Genomic DNA, 20,733 nt, shown 5'->3' with positions numbered 1-20,733 from the left:
CTGAGGCTGTGGAGGAGGGGTAACAGTGGGGGAGGAGCAGGTGCGAGCCTCCCGGGCCAGGAGCTCAGGAGCCAGGCAGGAGGGTCCCACGGGCCAGATGTGGCCCGCAGGCCGTAGTTTGCCCACTCCTCACTAGGTGGCAGGACCCTTCTTCCTAGCATCAGCCTCTTCCTGTCAGGGTGATGATCCCCCACACAGTCTGGCCTGCAAGGCCTCTTGGCTGAGGGCGTCTCCTTGCCCTGGGCCCTTTGCCCAGGGTCCCCTTCGCTCACTGCTCCCGCCTCCCGACTGCTCCAGTTTCCCTCTACCTCCAGCCCAGCCCAGCCCTCCTCTCTCCTTAGCCCCTCCTGCTCTGCTCTGGCCCAGCCAGCTCAGCTGACACAGAGGAGGGACCCCCGGCTGCTGACTCCCTCATTGGCCTGCCTGCCCTGTCAATCAGGCTGACCTAGCACATGGACTCCTCCCTCTTGTCAGTCTCAGGATCTTCATTTCTCCTTGGCCCTTCCCTTTTCTTTTGGTGTTAGGAGATGGCCAACCGATTAAGATGGCCAACTAATGGCCAACCCATTAAGTTTCAGTAAGGGGCCAACAATCCCCTTACTCTTATAAACATGAAAATCAAAATTTATTTATTGCAGGCTAGTAAATCTGCTGCTGTGAAAAATGGTATTTCTATGTTTATTAATATTTTTCACAACCTCTCAGCTAGCGACTTGGGTTGCCACCTTGATAATATTTAAAAAATGGACACTCACGCAGCAGTGCTGGAACCTCCCCTGCCCCGCCTCTTCCCCCCCCACCCGAGGTCCCATCCCTGCCCCACCTCTTCCCTTCGAGGCCCTGCCCCAATTCCGCCTCTTCCTCCAAGGGTCTGCCCACCATCCACTTCTCCCCCGCCCCCCGCCCTGCTGAGGAGGGACTTGTCTGTGGAGCCGGGGCTGGGAGCTGCAGCTGTCCAGTGCAGGTAGGAGGCAGCCCCAGATAAGTGGGGTCTGGTGCGAGTGATGACCCAGTGCCTCCCCACCCGCAGTAACTCGACTTTGGCTGTCCGGTCAGTAGATGTGATCGGACACTGTCAGGTCCCCTTTTCCACTGGACTTCATGGTTGAAAACTGGGCACCTGGTCACTCTATCAGCACCCACTGTGCCAGAAGTGCTGGGAACGCGTCAGGGACAAGTTCTGCTTTCCGATGGTGGAGGAAGGAACCAGGGGGCAGGTGGGTTAGACTCAGTTCTGACCAGCAGGGAAGAATTCATTGGTCGAGATGAAATTACTGTAAAGTGGGTGCACAACTAAAGACTGCTCTCAGAGTAGTTATTTATGGTCTGGTGTCAAACTGGGAGGGGAATGGTGCGGGGGGGGGGCGGAGGGAGCAGCTCCAGGTGGCCTCCCTCGCTCTTTATGGGGAAGAGGGAGTGGAGGGGGCAGCCCAGCAGGGAATGGGCCTAGATGGGGAGCAATTCACACAGAGCTTGTAGGGCAGCCCCGTTCCTGGGAGAGAGCTGCTGCTGGAGTTGGCAGAGCGGGCTCTCAGCTCCCCACAGTGCCCCTCCTAGGTCGGTGGAAGTGCTCCTGGTGAGGACACACCCCACCGACCCAAGGAGGATAGTGTGGACATCATCTACCGCAGTCATTACTGGAGTGGTTATAAGTCAACGTAATACAGGTCAACTTAAGTTTGGAGCGTTGACGTACCCTTACAAGCAAAAGGATTTCATCACCCAAAAGCTTTCAGCAGTCCATGCTCATTGGAAAACCTTCCAGCTCGGACCACTCCCCCAGCTCAATGATGCTCCTATTGTCTTTCCAGCGATTTTGCTGCCCTGAGTAGAGATGGGGGAGGGGAGGTGGCCAGAGCCCTTTTTCCTCCTTCTTGTACTCGGAACCTTTATACCGGAAAAGTCTTTGCTGGGTCCTGGGGTCAGGGAACTCCATGGCATGGGTGAGCTCCACACTGCGCTACAGATGAATCGTAAACTTCTTTGTTTACCCTTTCTTCCTATTGGTGGGCGGCCAGATAAGAGTTTTCTAAGACTGACAGTCAGTCCTTTGTCGTCTCTGAGGAGTCAGTCTGTGGGCATTCCCCAGAACTATGGCACATGTCAGTAACAAACAGGGTTACCCCACGTCTGGGTTTTCCCTCTTTTTTGAGCCTGCTGCGTGGGATTTTCCGGAACAGCAAGTGTCCGGGGGATTTGCAGAGCAGACACGCTGCAGCTCAAAAAGAAGTGCTAATTGGTCCACTTCCCAATTGGTCCATTCCGCTGCATCCACAGCCAGTTGGTGCATTCCCCTGCATCTGGTTGATTGCTGCCAGATCCTGCACCCATCCAGGCCCCGGATCCCAGCCCGGGAGAAGGGGTCCCGCAGGTAGGTGGTGGTTGACAGCTGTCGCTGCATTCTGGGCTTGTGCCAGCGCCCTGCCGCTGTGACAGGGACTGACACTGCCCTCGTGTCACTGGGTGCAGACTCACCACGGCAGCGCCTCCTGCTGGTTGTCCAGGTGTGACGGTGTGACTCAGCAGGGAGGGGGGAGTGTAGACCTGGGAATGTGCCCTGGGGATGGGAGACCTGAGAGCCTGTCACCTGAGCCAGGAGGGGGAGGGGGCAGTAACACCTCTGCCCAGGAATGTGAACAGAGGCTGCAGGAGAGAGCTGGCTGGGGGGGGGGTTAGTTTCAGTTTGGGGCTGGGTGGAGGAACGCAGGGAACTCCAGGGCTGGGGTCTAAGCTCCCTGCTCCCCCAGAAGGACTTGACTGAGGGGTCCTGGGGGTACCCACAAGCTCTGTTTTGGACTGTGTTCCTGTTGTCCAATAAACCTCTGTTTTACTGGCTGGCTGAGAGTCTCAGTGAATCCCAGGAAGAGGGGTGCAGGGCCTGGACTCCCCCACACTCCGTGACAGGCGGTGTCCACAGCCACAAGCAGACTTGCACCGAAACAATGGGCGGGAACTAAACCCCACTGAGTGATTTCAGTGACAATCTGTGTGCAGAGGAGCCTTGGCTTGGCAGCATCTTGCTGAACATCTCACCACCCGCCTGGGACCAGCCGGGCAACAGGGGCTCCCTGGGTCAAGGTGAGAGGCAGCAGGAGCGTGCTAGTGATAAGGCGTAAAAATGTCAGCACAGCAATTCATTAATCAGGAGCAACCCGTGAGCTGAGGGGAGATTTTAGGGTAAATATTCAAAGCTGTCTGAAAGTGCAGTCTGAAGGTTAAAGCCCAGCCAATTCAAAGTGCCATCAAAGATCTGGAAGGAAAACTGTAGTTTTAAACTTTGTAAATCGCCATAGACAGAAGGGAAAGTAACAATCCTACCCATCCCTCCCCACCCCCCACCCCCCGCCCAGATCTGGATGAACTCTTTTGGGGGCCAGGGGCTATTAGATTTTGTGGGACCTCCTAGGCTCTGGGGTGCGGCCATAATGCAGGGTTCAGAGTGTGGGAGGGGGCTGCGGGATGAGGCAGGGGGTTGGGGTTTGGGAGGAGGTGAGGGATGAGGGGTTGGGAGTGCAGGAGGGGACTCCAGGGTGGGACCAAGGAGTTTGGAGTGTGGGATGAGGGGGTGGGGTCTGGGAGGGAGTTAGGGCTCAGGAGGGGGCTCAGGGCTGGGGGTGGGGTCTGAGGTCTGGGAGGGAGTTAGGGTGTGGGAGGGGGCTCAGGGCTCGGTGCTGGGGCAGGAGTTGGAGTGCGGGGCACGTGCCTAGGGCAGCTCCTGTTTGGTGGCACAGTGGGACTGGCAGGCACCTTGCCTGCCTTGGCCCCGCGCTGCTCCTCCCCGATTGACCCTGAAGCTGCCAGCACAACCCAGACATCCCTGGCTGCAGCCTTGGGAAGGGGGGGCCAGGTGGCTCCACTCGCTGCCCTCACTTGCCTACAGGCAACGGCCCCTCGCAGCATGCAGAACCAGCCCTGCCTCCCCAGGCAGGGGCCAGGACGCAGGGGCTTTAGTGGCTACAGCCAGGGGCCCAGGGCTAAAGGGCAGGGACAACGGGGACTGCTCCGCACACATGGCTGGACATGCTCAAGTCCACAGTGAGCAGCAATCTGCCCCTCTGCACAGGCTCTTTGCTGCTGGAGCTCCCCGCAAATGTTTCCCACCAATGCATTCTGACCCGGGTTGCACCATCGCTCCTTTGACCTGAGCCGTGAGCCAGCGTTTGGGACCCGCTAGGTTCTTCCATTGGCAGGAGAAAGTGAATATAGGAGTCAGGTATTTCTTTGAAGCAATCTTTATAATTAACGAACAATGTCCACAAATTCCTGTGCCCTGAACAGGATAGAAACAAACAGCAGCCAGCAGTTTCCTAACTGAGAAATGCACGTCTGCCTTTCCAGGGCTCCCTGTCCCTGAAGCAAGCCCTCGCTCTGTTTCCTGCCAGATTCACACTCACGACTGCTTCTTTTGACTTTCTACCGCACACACACCAAGCCATCCCTCAGCCCCTGTGTTTCCTGCTAGCTCCAGGGAAACCCCTCTTAGGCCCGCTCTACACAACACTTAGATCAACCTAGTGAAGTCACCCAGGGCTGTGAAACATTGTGCCCTGAGTGCCACAGCGAGATGGACCTAACCCCCGGTGCAGACAATGGAATTCTGCCGGTGACCTGGCGACGGCCTCTCAGAAAGGGGGATTAACTACAATGATGGAAAAACCACTTCTGTCGATGCAGGATGCACCTACACGACGGCCCTTCAGCGACACCGCTGTAGCTCGGCCGTAGTAGCGACTGTAGTGTAGACATACCCTTATTCTTCCTGAGGCCTGGTCTTTACCTACCACTTAGGTTGGCCTCGGTACTGTGCTCAGCACTGTGAAAACTTTCACACCCTGTGTGACGTAGTTAGGCCAATCTAACCCCTGATGTAGACGCAGATAGGTCAAGGGAAGAATTCCTCTGTCGATCTAACAACTGCCTCTCCCAGAGATGTAGTGTAAACTCTCCCTTAGACTGTGATCCAGAAAAGCCAGCACTGTAGTGGGGAAGCCACCTAAGCTAGCCAATGGGAGATGCCAGTGAGAGGGGCAGTGCTAAGGCCTCCCTGCACAGAGGTAGACACCTGCTTAGCTGCACAGCCCATGGCTGGAGGAGGATGGGGGGGTCCTGTCACACCACCTTCCTTATTGTAGTGCACCACCGCGATGACTAGAGTTATAGATGAGACCAGCTTTCTCTTTAAAACTTGACTATTGTAAGTGCACTGAGATCCACAAAGTCCCTCAGCTTGCCTGGACATTTGGTGTGCCCTGCGGAGGAGCAGGGTCAGGCTGGGGGCCAAATTGGAGGCCAGTTGACGAAGGGTTCCCAAGATACGTCTCCTGGTAAAACAGCTTCTCTAAAAGTGCATGGCTTCTACCACCATTTGTGTTCGCTGATAGAGAAAAGCCCAGAGTGGAGCGTTTTGCTTCAACGTCTCACTCACGGGAGGGTTACCCTCAGAGAGTGTCTGGGACCAAGGTTGCCAAGTGCTGAAAATAATTTTTATGGACAGTATAGAAAAAAAATTACGGACAACCAAACTCTTTTACGGACACATACTTACGTAAGATAAAGATGGCTCAAAAGGACAAAAGGGAACAATATTCAGGGTTTTTATTCCTACATCAAAAGAGAAATGTTAATCTGCTAGTTTCACCGATTTACTAGCCACATCAGCGTCCTCCAAGTTCTCCGGTTTGTGATCATACACACACACGCCCGTTCAGGAGCAGCTCACAGGCACAGGGTATTTCCTGCAAAATTTGCTTTGTCTTTTCAATTCTTTCTGCAGTCTCTGGATCCAGCTCTTCCAGCTGGGCCAGCAGGAGTCGCTCTTGTTCCTCCAGGACATTGTGCAGTTGCTGAAAGTAAGACACAAGTTTCTGCCTTTCAGCTTCTGTCTCTGCCTGTAACATTCGACCAGGGAGAGAGCAGAGCAGGGCAGGGACATGGACAGACTCCAGGGATAACTGATAGACGCTTGCATCCATAGGACAGATCATATCATTGGAAGCCCTTGGGCTTTCCTGAGAATGTGCCTTCAGTTCAGTGGGAAATTCCCCCGTCACTTGCTCTTCCTGCAGCCCTTCCAATCCTGGAGATGCAAAGCAGCTGAAGCCTGAGCCCCGCCATGTGGGGCTGACAGCCGGAGCCACGTTGTGGGGTTGAAGAGGAAGCCCTGTGTGCGGAGATGAAGTCACAGAGGTCAAATAAAATCGCAGAATCCATGACCTCCGTGTTCCACTCGTACCAGTGGCTATCATATAATTTTTTGTGATCTCATGACCCCCTCTACAAAAGCCTTGCAATCCCCTTTTGGGTCAGGACCCTCCAGTTTGCAAAACACTGGCTGAGTGGTTAGCGCACTCTCCTGAGCAGTGGGGGACTCTGGTTCAAATAATGCCCCCCACCCCCGGCAGGCAGTGGGAGCATAGATGCTGACTTTTATTTTTCCCTGGGGGTGCTCTACCCCCTCTCTGCCCTGAGGCCATGCCCCCACCATGCCCCTCCCCTGAGGCCCTGCCCTAGCTCCGCCTCTTCTGACCCACTCCGCCTCATTCCTTAAGGCCTTGACCTCTGGCTGCCTCTTCCCGCCCCGGCTCCAACCCCTCCATCAAAGCGACAGCCAATCTGCAGCTAGCTGCTCTCTGCCCTCCCCCAGGCACCTCCCCCAGCCACCAAACAGCTCATTGGCAGCTCCACAGAATAGCTAGGGCTGGTGGGTGCTGAGCTCCCCCTGTATTTTTTCCATGGGGGTTTGAGCTCCGGAGCACCCCTGGGGTGAGCACTTCTGCTGCTTACAAACGTGGGACCGAGCAGTGACCAAGTATAAACAGCGACTTACAATGAGACTTAGCCCACGTCCTGCTGTTAAAGGGCAAGTCGGTAAGGCCTAAATTTACAGCAGTGGCCTGATTTTGGGTGTCTGGGTTTATCTCCTCGGAATACAGGACTTCAGGGTAAATGGTCCACCCGCATTCGCAGCTGCAGCCGGAGTCAGTGGGCGCTGCCGGTGCCCAGCCCCTTGGAGAACCAGCCCCTCAGCACATAGGTCAGTCCCCAAATTTGGACCCTAAATCAAAAGACATTCTTGATATTTGGACCCAGCCCATTGTTATGTTCTGGCTCCTGTGCCGGCTAGTGTGGCTGTTTGTGCCTCCTCCCCAGCAGCTGCCGGCACAGGGAGTGCTCCTGGGAGGGGCGGGAGGGAGTGGGGTTGGGGCATGGACAGGCTGGAGGAGGAAGGGGTGGAAGGGGATAGAAGGGTGTGGCCAGGGTGAAGCTGCACGTCTTGTATTCTGCACCCTGGCAAAGCCCCTTAGGACCATTAAACCAGGGATGCAGCTCTGGCTGGAGCTCAGGACTTGCCGAGCTGCTCCTAAGGTCTGCATTGGCCCCTGTAGCCACTGAATAGGGAGGCCATTGAATCAGCCCACTCCCTGCCTCTGTTTCCCCATCTATACAATGCCTGTGTGTCTCTTCGTATTACAGTCTATGGAGGACAAGGGCCCATGGTGCTGAGCTCTGAGCAGACGCGAAAAGCTTACGATTCAGTGTTCCGATCTTGAAAGGTCTCAGCCTCCCAGTGGTGCCAAAGGGACCGGAGTGGGTAAAGTTACACTCACCATTTACTGAGAAAGGGGCAGAGCACAAAAAGGCCACCCCAGCTGTCTGACTGAATGTCTCTAAGGAACCAGCTGCACACGGTACATCCGACAGCCAGGGGAGAGAAATTACAGGTACTGTATGTACCATTCCAGTCTCTTTCCTTTCCGTAACCCTGTACCAAAGCACTGAATCTGCTCTGCTCTGCAACGCTGAGTGAAGACCCGGGTACCTGAGACAGCAGCAGGGGAAAGGTGTTTGAATGATGCTCGCAAATCTCAAGCCGCGCAAAGACCAGCAGAAGGGCAGCACTTCACTCCGCTGAGCTGCAACGTCTAGTAACCACATTGTTAAACTGCTGCAGCTCTGGACCCGGGTAACTAGCTGCACCCGGAGCAGCATCTCTGCGCAGCACGGCTTCCCCGCCACAGCTGAATTCCCTCTCCGTGTCCCCGATGGCGGCTTCCCAGACTGCCCCAGGCCTCCTCCGTCTGTCCCCACATCCCCTCCTGCAGCCGCAATAGGCAAGTGGCCTGAGAGGTCTCTGTTTACCCTCACACCGGCTGCCCTTGGCCATTGGGCCCCAGCCCTCACGTGGGGGACGGGACCTTGGTCTCCCTGCAGTCCCTGGTCTCTCTGCTGGGACTGACAAACAGGGAGAAAATGGGAGCAGGCCTTGCTGGGTGTGGTTGTGTTACAGGGTCACCTGTCCCCTAGGGCCAGGCTGAGATCCCAGCACATTGCACAGGCCCCCTCAGCCAACCTCAGATGGACTCTCAGCCTCGGTCCCTGTGGTGGTGGAGGAGGCACTGGGTCATTGCCCTGGGGGAGCTGCTGGGGGAGGGAGGAGACTTACCTGCTCACAGACAATTTTAACAGTTCTAAAGCTTCAACTTTTTGAATCTCAGTGTCTCGTGTCATTAAATAGTTCTGGTCTGACCAAAATATTGTCTGATCCCCCCAGAACTGATACATTTTTTCACCAAAGCCTCCAGGGGTGAAATTGGTTGGGTCCTTCCTGCTCAGCAAACAGGACAAGTCACTTTCAGGCAAGGAAACCCCCCCTTGCTGCTGCAGGCGGGCATAGTGTGAACTCAGGAAATTGAAACTTACCCTGTCCCACTGCCCGGAGGGAGCCATGGCTGCAGAGAACCCCGTGGAAAGTCTCCAGGAGGAAGCGACATGTCCCATCTGTCTGGAGTATTTCACAGGCCCTGTCACTCTGGAGTGTGGGCACAATTTCTGCCGCGCCTGCATCGCCCAGTGCTGGGAGGGACCCGACACAGCCGCCTCCTGCCCTCAGTGCAGAGAAACTGTGCAACAGAGACACCTCAGGCCCAACAGGCAGCTGGCAAATGTCGTAGAAATCGCCAAGCAGCTGAGTTTCCAGGCAGCGAAGGGAGCAGGAGGGGGCGGGGTGTGTGGGGAACACCAGGAGGCTCTGAAACTGTTCTGTGAAGAGGATCAAACCCCCATCTGTGTGATCTGCAGAGAGTCCCGGGCTCACCGCGCTCACACGGTGGTTCCCATACAGGAAGCTGCCCAGGAGTACAAGGTAGGGAGTTGCTGTCCAGTCTAATGGGTAATAACTTTGGATGTTAATTACAGCTTAATGGTGTAACCCTGTCATTCAGCTGTGTGTAGCCTTCATTGCATGAAAGCTGATTGGGGGAGTTACAAGCTGTGGCTGGTATTACTGGTTGTATGACAGTGTTTATTGTTATTTGCATCCCCTAGAGACCCCAGATGAGATCTGACCTCGATTGTGGGGGCCTTGCAAAAAACCCGGTGAGGGACAATCCCTGCCCCGAGCCATTTACAGTCTAACTGGACAAGACAGACAAAGGGTGGGAGGGGAAACTGAGGCACAGTGAGAGGAAGTGACTTGTCCAAGGTGACTCAGCAGATCAGTGGCAGAGCTGGATATAAAAACCTGGTTTTCCAAGGCCCACTTCAGTGCTCAGACCACTAGCTACTCTGCCACTTTCAGCAGCACTGAGCAGTGATGGCGTGCAGACAGTAGGAGGAAAAGACTCCTCGATACAGGTCCTAGGCCCGGCAGAGAGAGGAGGTTTCCCACTGCGATTCTGAACTCCTGTCCTGCTCCACGAGGGGTTAAACTCAGATGCTGCCGGCCTGCACTAGAGGAGATCACTGGGCTGAACATGGTGTGGGACCCCGAGCACCTTCAGTCCACACCCACAAGGGCTCCAGTCAGCGCAGGTCCATGACACATGCCACTGGGATCAGACTTATCTTCAGCAAAACTAACCCCTGGGCCGTGCGGACCAGTGCCACTCTGACCTGTTCTCGTGTGTTCATGGGCAAGGACCAGCCAACGTGGTTCCGTTCGTCCCACCAGGCAGCCCTCTGAAATCTGCCACAATCCACCGCTTCTGGGGTCTTTGCTCGGGACTTTGGGGTCGCTACCCAGAGGCCATTGCAGGGAAAGGGGCTAGGACAGCACTAGGGCAAACCCCAGCTGTTCCTAACACAAATCAACACATCTAATGGAGTTTGCCCTAGTCCTTAGATGAGTGCTGCCCAACCCGTCCCATCCCCAGGGGTACAGGCTGAAAGCCAATGGAGTTGGACTCCTTTGAGCATCCCAGCCTACATGGCTGCCCCCGGAGGCTTCTGGGATTGGTATCACTGTTTGTTAAATCTTCTCAAAAACAGCTTTATAGATTCACCGCCATGGGACACCAGTTTTCCACTGGTTCGACTCAATGGAGAAAGTGGATGTAATAACTTCAAACAATCTGAATAGAAAACCCGCCCAATTTCCATAAATAAGGTTTCATTTCCTTGGTGTCTCTGATGTCCTACCTCTAGAAAGACCCACTGTTGTACACAGTATTGTTGTTGGTCCCGGGATATTAGAGAGACAAGGTAGATGAAGGAATTTCTGCTCATGGCCAACTTCTGTGGTGAATGACAAGCTTTCAAGGTTACACAGAGCTCTTCTTCAGGCCTGGGAAAGAGTATGTTCCCCAGAGCTGAGTTGTGTGTGACTCTTTTACCAACAGGAGCTGGGCCAGCAGAAGGTATTGCCTTACCCACTTAGTGTATCGAGGAAGACTGACTGTTATGTAGAATTTTGGGTGGAAAACACCTCATCTACCCCCTACTATCCTCAAAATAAACCCACCAAATCATTTCTGTTTGTCAGGAAAAAATACAAGCCCATTTGAAGACTCTGAGGGAAGAGAGAGAAAAGCTGCTGGGATTGAAAGTGGCTGGAGAGGAGAGAAGCCGGGAGTATCTGGTCGGTGCCTGTTCTTCGCCAGCTGGGACACGGCGCTGGGAGGGATGTTTATTGGTAGATTTCTCTGTGGCCTTGTGTGTGTTTCTCCCTGATCATGAGATTGTGTGTGTGCGTGCGCGTGTGCGCATATCACAAATGTTCTCTCCCTGGAGAAGGACAACAGCGTCTTCTGCAGGATCTAAGATGCATTTTAGTGAATGAGTTAATTACTACCCCTTGTGGCTTTCACAAAATTTCTCCCAAACCGCATTGACTATATCCCAGTAGACATGGAGACAGCCCTTGCAGAGAGATTGGGCCCAGATGGGAAGCTGTAAGAAAATCCTCTCCTTTGTGATCACAGTGTAGAGTCAAGTGTCAGGATGGGAAGAATGGTGGGTTTTGAACCTCAGTCCACAGAGACTCTCATGACAACCCGACCGCTCTCCAGAGCCAGCGGGGGAGGGGCTGGTGGAACTCTGGCCCACCAGAGGATCTGCCTACGAAGCTCCTGATTGGAGCAGACGTTCGGCTGCATGAATTACGCCAGCAGGAGTCACGGGAAGTTGTCCAAACAACTGAGTGAACTCCCGATCTGCTGCTGGACTGGACCCTGACTCTGGCTTGGCCCTGGCGTTGTTCCTGACTCAGGTTTGACCTGCAGTACTGCTGTCTGACTTTGGCTTGACCCTTCGCGTGGCTCCCTGCCTCCGACTCCAGTCCTGATCCCCCGTGTGACTCCAGACACTGATTCTGGCTCAGCCTTTGGCATGACTTCTGAGCTCGACTGTAACCCCAACCCTTGGTAAATTCCTGACTTTGACTCCAGCTCTGACTTCGGCTGTAGTTCCTGACTTCTGACTGTAGCTCTGAGCACTAGGCCTGATGGCTCATGGCCTGGTCTCTGCACAGATGTGTTAGAGATTGTAAAGAAACTCTCTCTTGTAAGACTGTATGAAAGATCATCAGGCTCCATCCGTGTTCCTGACCAGCCCTTTCCTTATTTCTTCTAGAAACAGACAGAAACCGAGAGGCAGAAGATTGTGTCTGAATTTCAGCAACTGCGGCAGTTCCTGGAGGAACAAGAGCGACTCCTGCTGGCCCAGCTGGAAAAGCTGGACAAGGAGATTGTGAAGATACAGAATGAAAATATCACCAAACTCTCAGAGGGGATTTCCCGTCTCAGTGAGCTGATCAGTGAGATGGAGGGGAAGTGTCAGAAGCCAGCAAGTGAATTCCTGCAGGTGAGACTGAGCTAGAAACATCCCAAATCCCAACACAGGGACAGGAAGTACGGGCACCGGGGTCCAGCAGTCAGAGATCTGAGTGTAACTCAATGTGTACATTGCTGAAATGTGAATGACTATTGTTCTTTGCAGACTCACAGACACATTGATATTAGACCTGGAAAAGCCCCATTAGCTCAGTGAAACCATGGCCCCAGGGCCAGGGCAGGGCTGATTTTCCCTGTATTTGCAAAATCCCTTTCCTGGAATCCCAAGTGTGTGTCAGGTGGTACTGAGATTTTTTTTAATCTCTCTCTCCTCTCTCTCCCCTCTAGGATGTCAGAATCACCTTGAGTAGGTACGTGGCTCTCTCTCACTCCCACACATACTTGGCAATGCTGGGGAAGAGCATGGAGATGATGTTTGCACCGCATCTCCACAGCAACATGTGTGGGGATTTTGGAAACAAATCTCTCAGATAAACTTAATCCTGAGGTTCTCACCCTGGTACAGAAGACTCTGGAATTCTCCATTCAGTGGAAAACACTGACCTCAAGTGTTTCCGAGAGATGTCACATCCCTGGGGGAGTGGCTGCCTCAGGATTGTGGGGATGGAATATGGGCCTGTCACTGCTGGGGCCCTGGTTACCATTCAGCCCAAAGCAGCAGTGGTCAAGAGTCTTTCCCACCTGAGTCTTTCCTGGCCTGAGGACAGTTTGGAGACCTGTGTGGAATGAGCTGGGGAGGGGGGAGTTGGTGTCTCAGTTTAGTTCCTAGTGGACAGATTTTTACAGCACTTTACATAGGAACCTCCTGTCCCTCAGAGCATGGAGGCCAAAGAGTGAATTGGCCACGGAGACTCAATTCCCCTTTTGTCCCCAGAGCTGATCTCACCAGACCAGAGTTGAAGAATATTAAGGAGTCCTTAGAAGGGAAGGTTGTACGGCCATGGGCTGTGTTGCACCTGCTCTGAGGCTGGGAGAAGTCGAGGAATTCCAACTCCAGGCCCATTAGAGCAGCGACTCACGAGCCAGAACTTATCGTGAGTCACACAATGAAATATAATCACGGGAAATTGTTTCTCTCTAGGTGTGAGAAGGGGAAGTTCCAGCAGCCAGAGGAGATTTCTCCTGAACTGGAAGAGCGAGTCAGCGATTTCTCCCAGAAAACTATTGTGCTAATGGAGACTCTGAGGAAGTTCAAAGGTACCCAGAAGGGATCTAGGAATGGAAATTGGGAAGAGCCTCTGAGACTGTGGGAAGAGAATGGTGCTGGTCAATTGGTTCACACTTAGATGATGCTTCTATTTAATTGCTGGGTGAGAAGGCCAGACATTTAGGTCCAAGACACTCAGGTTGATTAATTCAAACCTTTGTTTGCACCAGAGACATGCTTTTCGATTACAGTTACAAAGTAAGAAATGACTCATCAACTTTAAGGTCAGAAGGGACCATCATGATCCATCTACTCTGACCTCCTGCACATTGCAGGCCACAGAACCTCCCCACCCACTCTTGCAATTTACCCGTAAACTCTGGCTGAATTACTGAAGCCCTCATATAATGATTTAAAGACTTCAAGTAACAGAGAATCCACCTTTCTTCTAGGTTAACATCGGTAAATGATACATGCCCCACATGGCAGAGGAAGGCAAAAATAAACCCCAGAGTCTCTGGCAATTTGATTTGGTGGAAAATTCCTTCCCTAGCCCAAATATGGTGGTCAGTTGGACACTGAGCATTTCAGCAAGACCCAAAAGCCAGACACCTGGGAAAGATTTCTCTCTAACTCAGAGCCCTCCCCGACTCGTGCCCCATTACCAGCCATTGAGATATTTGCTACTAGCCATCGCAAATACAAAGAAGTGCTGGTCAATTCCCTTCTCCCGGGGCATAGGTGGGTCACAGGGGATTTCTCCTAGGAAGCTCTAATTACCCCTTACAATGTCTGGAGTATTATACACATCCAAACTGCATATTTACTAGTTCTTTTCCAATCACCTTTGAGTGGTATGAATATTAAGTACCTTATATAGGTCATACACGACACATGCATGAACACATCATTGGGAGCGCATTTTTTCTTCAAGTTATTTTCATGTTATTGTTCTCTTCTCTGATTGGTTTATTCCCACTGATTATGCACACGCCACTTTCCCCCTTGTCTCCACACAGGGGGTATTGGACTTTGCTAACTTCTCTGTGGCTGGATGCACAGCCCCCCTCAGCCTAGCTCCAGCCCTTCAGTGCCTCACCCCAGTGCACAGCCCCCCTCAGCCTGGCTCCAGCCCTTCAGTGCCTCCACCCAGTGCACAGCCCCCCTCAGCCTGGCTCCAGCCCGTCAGTGCCGACCCCACTGCACAGCCCCCCTCAGCTGAGCTCCCTCCAGACCTTCAGTGCCACACCCCACTGCACAGCCTCCGTATACTGCACAGCCTCCCTCTTCCTAGCTCCAGCCCTTCAGTGACACCCTCACACCGCACGGCCCGCCTAAGCCCATTTACCTCTAGCCCTTCACTGCCACCCCCCAGTGCACAGCCCTCTAAGCCTAGCTCCAGCTTTCAGTGCCTCCACCCACTGCACAGCCCCGCTCAGCCAAGCTCCAGCCCTTCAAAGCCTCCCCCAGCTGCACAGCCCCCCTCAGCCTAGCTCCAGCCCTTCTGTGCCACACCCCACTGCACAGTCCCCCTCAGCCTAGCCCCAGCGGTTCAATGCCGCCCGCCGCACTGCACTGTTCCCTTCAGCCTAGCTCCCTCCCTCCAGTGCTGCCCCCCACTGCAGAGCCCCCCAAAGACTAGCTCCAGCTCCTCAGTGCCACCTCCATATTGCACAGCTCCCCTCAGCCAAGCTCCAGCCCCTTGCTGCTACCCTTCCCCCAGCTGCACAGACCCCCTCAGCCTAGGTTCCCAGGAGCAGCAGGGAGGAGGGACAATGGGAAGCCACTTCTGGGAGCCATCAGAGGTGAGTCCGTCCCCCCCGAAGAATTTGTTCCACCCTGGCCCCTGCTCACAACAGACCCCCGCCCACAGCCAGAGCTTGTCCCTTTGTCCTGGTCAGGAGACAGAGGAGGTTCCCATCGACCCTGGCATCACCCCTGCCCGGAGAGGGGTGCCCTGGTCACAGTGAGGCATTCGGAAACCCTGCTCCACTGAGAGACCCCCCTCCTCTGCTTCCCACATCCTGTGACATGATGGGGGATCTCCCATGTAAGGGACACAGACAGGGGAGAGACATGGGGTAAGCGGTGTAGAGGTGGGACACACACACACACACAGACACTCATCCTCCCATCAGACATATTATTTAAACAAGAAAAATGTAAAAGTAGTGACAACAATGCACTGAAATATGGTTTTAGGAGAAATATTTATTTCAATGCCCCCATCCCACAAAAAAAATATTGACTGCAGCGGTGAGGGACATTCAAAAACACTCACCTGAGTTGAATTGATTCCTATTATTATTGTTTATTATTTATTAACGAGCTAGGTTATGGTTTTTTCAGTGTGGAAAATTGTGCGTTATTTTACGGGTTGAATGATGACTGAATGACATAACCCCCCGCCAATGTCCGTCACTCACTCTGGTAATTTTGTCAAGTGTCCATCGCACAACATGATGCTGCCAACCCCTGGCCAAAGGGACCAAAGTGGGTAAAGTTACTTTTCTGCCAAAGTCTTTGTATGATCTGGGTCTAGGTTACGACAAAAGGCAGTGAGTGAATGGGACAAACCAACCGGAGTTTGAAGGGTGGGAGGGGATGAGGAGGGGAAAAGTAAATCTCTCTTTCAGATTGTGTGTCCTGGGATGGTTGTGAGGCTGAAAGGACGTTGGTTCCATTGCTGGGAGATATCTGAATGAGAGAGGAAATAGAAGGTTTCAGTTAGTTTCTATTAAATGCCTGAGTGTATCTCTGGGCCTCTCGATCTGTTTCTCTGTCAGGATGAAAACTCAGTTCTATGCGTTCAGAGTGGGGACACTGTTATAAATATGAAAGTCTGAAATCTCGTCTCTTTTCTCCTTTCCCCCTCCAGACACTCTGCCGTCTGCACTGGAATCCCTAGGAGCACACAGACAGGGTGAGTTTGCAGCTGGAGATTGTCTTTAAATTATGAGAAAATTCCAGTCAAAACATCTTCATGAGATTGTAACGAAAGTTACCAAACAAATCACCAGTGGCTGTCGCACACAGCCCTAAAAATAACCTGTTCACAGTGAGGAGATCCAGGGGCACTGGAACATGGGGGCCAGGGGGCCAAGTTCACCCTCTTTTGAACATGGGCATAGTTTGGGGGCAGGGCGCCATGTTGGCCCCCCAAACTGCAAGCCTTGGGCAGGCGTGGAGCATCGCAGCATTGGCTGTGCTTCATGGAGGGGCAGCTGATCAACTGCGCCCTGTGTAGTGCAGCTTCTTCCTGGTGCTTGTCCCTCTCAGTGGCCCCACCCCTGCTCCTCTTCCCCCTGGACCCTCCACCTGCCCTGGGTGGTGCACGCCGGAGAGTGGACATGGGAAGGTGGAGGGTCAGGGGCTCTCCATAGTGGCCAAGGCTCCCAGCCTGGCCAGGGGCAGGGCCTCGGTGGGAAGATGAAGAGTGGTGCAGGGCCAGGGAGAGGGCAGGGCCACAGGGGTTGCGACCTAGAATCCCCCTCCCCAACTTCTGCCAAGGTGCCGGAACACCTGGGGAGATCCCAAGCTGACATCACACAAATAATCCTGACACCAACCTTAGTGCTGAGTTCATGCCCATGCTAATGAACAGAAACACTCTCCCTGAGCAGCACCCGAACAGAGCTGTCTGCCCTGAGGACTGACACATCCCTCTGCTTTACCCCGGTGCAGGGGGTCTCCCCATTGCTCTTCTCCAACATCCTGCCTTTCCTCTGGGCAGGGCTGGGCTCTCCCATTGGAGCTGCTTCCTGGATTGGGGAGATCCTCTCCCTCTGATGCTGCCAGCTTCTCCCTTCTCTCTGGGCTGGGGATGGGGCTACCTCACCCAATGCCACCTCCTACTCTCTGGTGTTAATCAGCTGTTCCCCAATGCTGCATCTTCCTCTCTGTTCCCAGCCGTGGGAGTGGAGACTGCATTAGAGGAGGGAGATTTCCTCTGGGCTTCAAAACTGGACCTGCTTCCTCTGCTCCCTCCCCACTAAAACCTTTCTTGGTGTGTCTCTCCTGCTGGGAATGGAGCAGAATCAACAGGGATAGCTGGGAGCTGATGCTTATGCAAGCAAATGGGAAATTAATGAAGTGGGTCTCCTTACAGAGACTGAGGAAGTGCAGTGACATCCCTGCTCAGTCTCAGGTGCCCAGGACAGAGGCAGCTCCCTGGGATCCAGGCCTGTCCCAGCCAGAACAGGGCTGCTGGGGAGAGTGAGAAACGGCCCCAGCCTCCCCCAGGGCCGAGCTCTGCCCCTGACGCTCTGATTCTCTCTCTCTCCCCAGCGAATGTGACTCTGGATCCAGACACGGCTCATCCCCAACTCGTCCTGTCTAAGGGTGGGAAAAGTGTGAGAGGGGGAAACACGCTGCAGCGACTACTCAAGAACCCTGAGAGATTTGACACTGAGCCCTGTGTGCTGGGCTGTGAGGGATTCACCGCGGGGAGACATTGCTGGGACGTGGAGGTGGGGGATGGGCGACGCTGGGCTGTGGGGGTGGCCAGAGAGTCTGTGGGGAGGAAGGGAGGGATCAGCCGTAGCCCAAAGGGGGGATCTGGGCTGTGGGGTGGTGGGGGGATCAGTTCCGGGCTCTCACCTCCCCTGTGACCCCCCTGCCCCGGCGCCGGGCCCCCAGCAGGATCCGGGTTTGTCTGGGCTGTGACCGGGGGCAGGTGACATTTATCGATGCTGGTGACGAGGCCCCGATCTTCACTTTCCCGCCGGGCTCCGTCCCTGGGGGGAGAATCCGCCCCTGGCTCGGGGTGGAGGGGGGGATCCCGGCTCCGCCTGTGTCCCTGAGCCCCACAGCAGAGGGGGGAACCGGAAATCAGAGCCCCTCTAGCCTCACGGACCCCAGACTCTATGACCTTGTAGGACTCCCATCTACCCAGCCCCTGGCTCCTCATCTCTATGGCCCCTGGAAGCTCCTCCCCCTTCGTCCCTGCAGCCCCAGGAGACAGAGGGAGGAGGGGGAGGAACCCCTGGGGCTGCAGGAGGGGCAGAGGGGCCCTGAGGGGCAGAGGTGGGGGCTGGGCAGGGACCCAGCATGAATCAATCAGGGGTTGGGGGGCTGGGGAGAAGCGGCAGCAGGGAGCGGTTTGTGCAGATCTGTGGGATTGGATCTCATGGGGTCTCCCAGCCAGAGCTCCTGCCGCAGGGGCCCAAGTCACCTTTCCCTGTACCTACAGGACAGCTGGTAACCCTGTAATTGTCAGAAAAGTGGGGGAGCAGGAGACGGGTGGAGATCGACCAAAAATCAGTGGAAAGAAGGGAGCAGCCATTGGGGGATGATCTGTGACAGGGAGGGGAGGAGAGTGGGAGAGACACAGGACAATAAACAGGGATCAGAAGTGAGGGTTAATCGAAAGGGACAGTATGGAAGGAAAGGGAACATGAGAGGGACAGAGATTTATTCAAAGTTACTGAAAGTGACACTGTAACTCATCAATTCCCTATATTCGTTCCTGGACAACTGTACTGTTGTGCCATTAAGAAAACTGCTCTCAGTGGCTGGGGAGCTCCTTTCCATCCTGTAGTTATTAAGGCTCCTTCTCGGCTCCCTTTACTTACCACTTTTAATTACTTACGGTAAATAAAACATTGCAAACAATTCTTCTTGTTTGTTCCACTTTACTGTCCCAGCTGCAGTTGTCAGGGGCAGAGCCGTGGGATTTGCTGCCTGACTTGGTTGTGTCCCCCCAGTCCCCACAGGGAATATCGCGCCCCTAGGAGGAGAGTTTGGGTTTTACTGGGATGTGTCACTCTCCAGCCTGTGCTCTGCCTCTGTCCTGTGCATACCCGTGTCAATCAGGAATTGCTCAGCTTTGCTCTGTGGAAAGGAGACAGTTTGCACAGGGAGCAATCCATGACTTGGTGTTGCAATGCTGAACATCACAGGGCTTAATTGGTAGGCAACTAGAAAATCATAGTCTGCAACTCTGCAAAGCTGAGTTAGGGGCCTAAACTCCCTGTATCATGCATGGGCATCACAGGCACCTGACAATAAGATTCACAAAACCCAGCTCACTAGGCAGGGAGCCATCTGGGGAAATGGCTACACTGGAAACTTCAAAGCGCTGTCGTGGGAGCGCTCCCGCAGCAGCGTTTTGAAGTACGAGTGTGGTCGCACGCAAGCCCAGGGAGAGAGCTCTCCCAGCGCTCCTGGTAATCCGCCTCCACGAGGGGATTAGCGCCGAGCGCTGCTCCCAGTGCTGGGTGCCTGTCTACACTAGCGCTTTAAAGCACTCAGACTTGCTGCGCTCAGGGCCCCTGAACCACCAAGTTAGAGCACTATAAAGTGTAAGTGTAGACAAGTCCAAAGGTAGCCAGTGGGAGAGGCGACAAGGGAGGGGTGTCCTAAGCCCTGCCCCCTCTCACAGACAGGTGCCTAAAACAGGGCTGCAGAGGGGCCTTGTCAACGTTCCTTCCCCACTCTGAACTCTAGGGTACAGATGTGGGGACCTGCATGAAAACCTCCTAAGCTTACTTTTACCAGCTTAGGTTAAAACTTCCCCAAGGTACAGATTATTTTACCCTTGGATTTCCACGGCCACCACCAAACTTTATCTGGGTTCCTGAGAAAAATGTAGTTTGGACACGTCTTTCCCCCCAAAATCCCCCGAACCCTTGCACCCCCCTTCCTGGGGAAGGTTTGGTAAAAATCCTCACCAGTTTGCATAGGTGACCACAGACCCAAACCCTTGGATCTTAGAACAATGAAAAAGCATTCAGTGTCCTTAGAAGAGGACTTTTAATAGAAGTAAAAAAAAAAAAAAAGAATCACCTGTGTAAAATCAGGAGGGTAAATACCTTACAGGGTAATTAGATTCAAAACATAGAGAATCCCTCTTGGCAAAACCTTAAGTTACAAAAAAGACACACAGACAGGAATATTCATTCTATTCAGCACAGCTATTTTCTCAGCCATTTAAAGAAATCATAATCTAACACATACCTAGCTAGATTACTTACTAATTTCTAAGACTCCGTTCCTGTTCTGTCCCCGGCAAAAGTATCATACAGACAGACACAGACCCTTTGTTTTTCTCCCTCCTCCCAGCTTTTGAAAGTATCTTGTCTCCTCATTGGTCATTTTGGTCAGGTGCCAGCGAGGTTACCTTTAGCTTCTTAACCCTTTACAGGTAAGAGGATTTTTCCTCTGGCCAGGAGGGATTTTAAAGGGGTTTACCCTTCCCTTTATATTTATGGCAGGCCTCTATGTCTGCTTAGGTTTCAGAGTAGCAGCCGTGTTAGTCTGTATTCGCAAAAAGAAAAGGAGTACTTGTGGCACCTTAGAGACTAACCAGTTCCCACAGACGGGAACCCACCACCTGACGTCAGGTGGCTCAAGCGCCTAAGGGCTTGGCTACACTTGCAGATGTAGAGCGCTGTGAGTTAAACCAGCCTTTGGAGAGCGCAGGAGGGAAAGCGCCGCAGTCTGCCCACACTGACAGCTGCCAGCGCACTGGCGCGGCCACATGTGGGGCACTCGCAGCGGCATTGGGAGCGGTGCATT

At 53.8% G+C, this 20,733-nt stretch overlaps 1 pseudogene; it reads left to right on the top strand.

Moving 5' to 3' along the window:
- Positions 1-8,714: 8,714 nt before the first annotated feature.
- On the top strand, positions 8,715-18,017 carry LOC141998472 (zinc finger protein RFP-like; annotated as a pseudogene).
- The last annotated feature ends 2,716 nt before the right edge of the window (positions 18,018-20,733 follow it).

The sequence above is a fragment of the Natator depressus genome, chromosome 14, assembly GCF_965152275.1.
Source record: "Natator depressus isolate rNatDep1 chromosome 14, rNatDep2.hap1, whole genome shotgun sequence".
NCBI classification, from domain to species: domain Eukaryota; kingdom Metazoa; phylum Chordata; order Testudines; family Cheloniidae; genus Natator; species Natator depressus.
The sequence above is the reverse complement of the archived record's forward strand: the minus strand, read 5'-3'. Positions and strand labels throughout refer to the sequence as shown.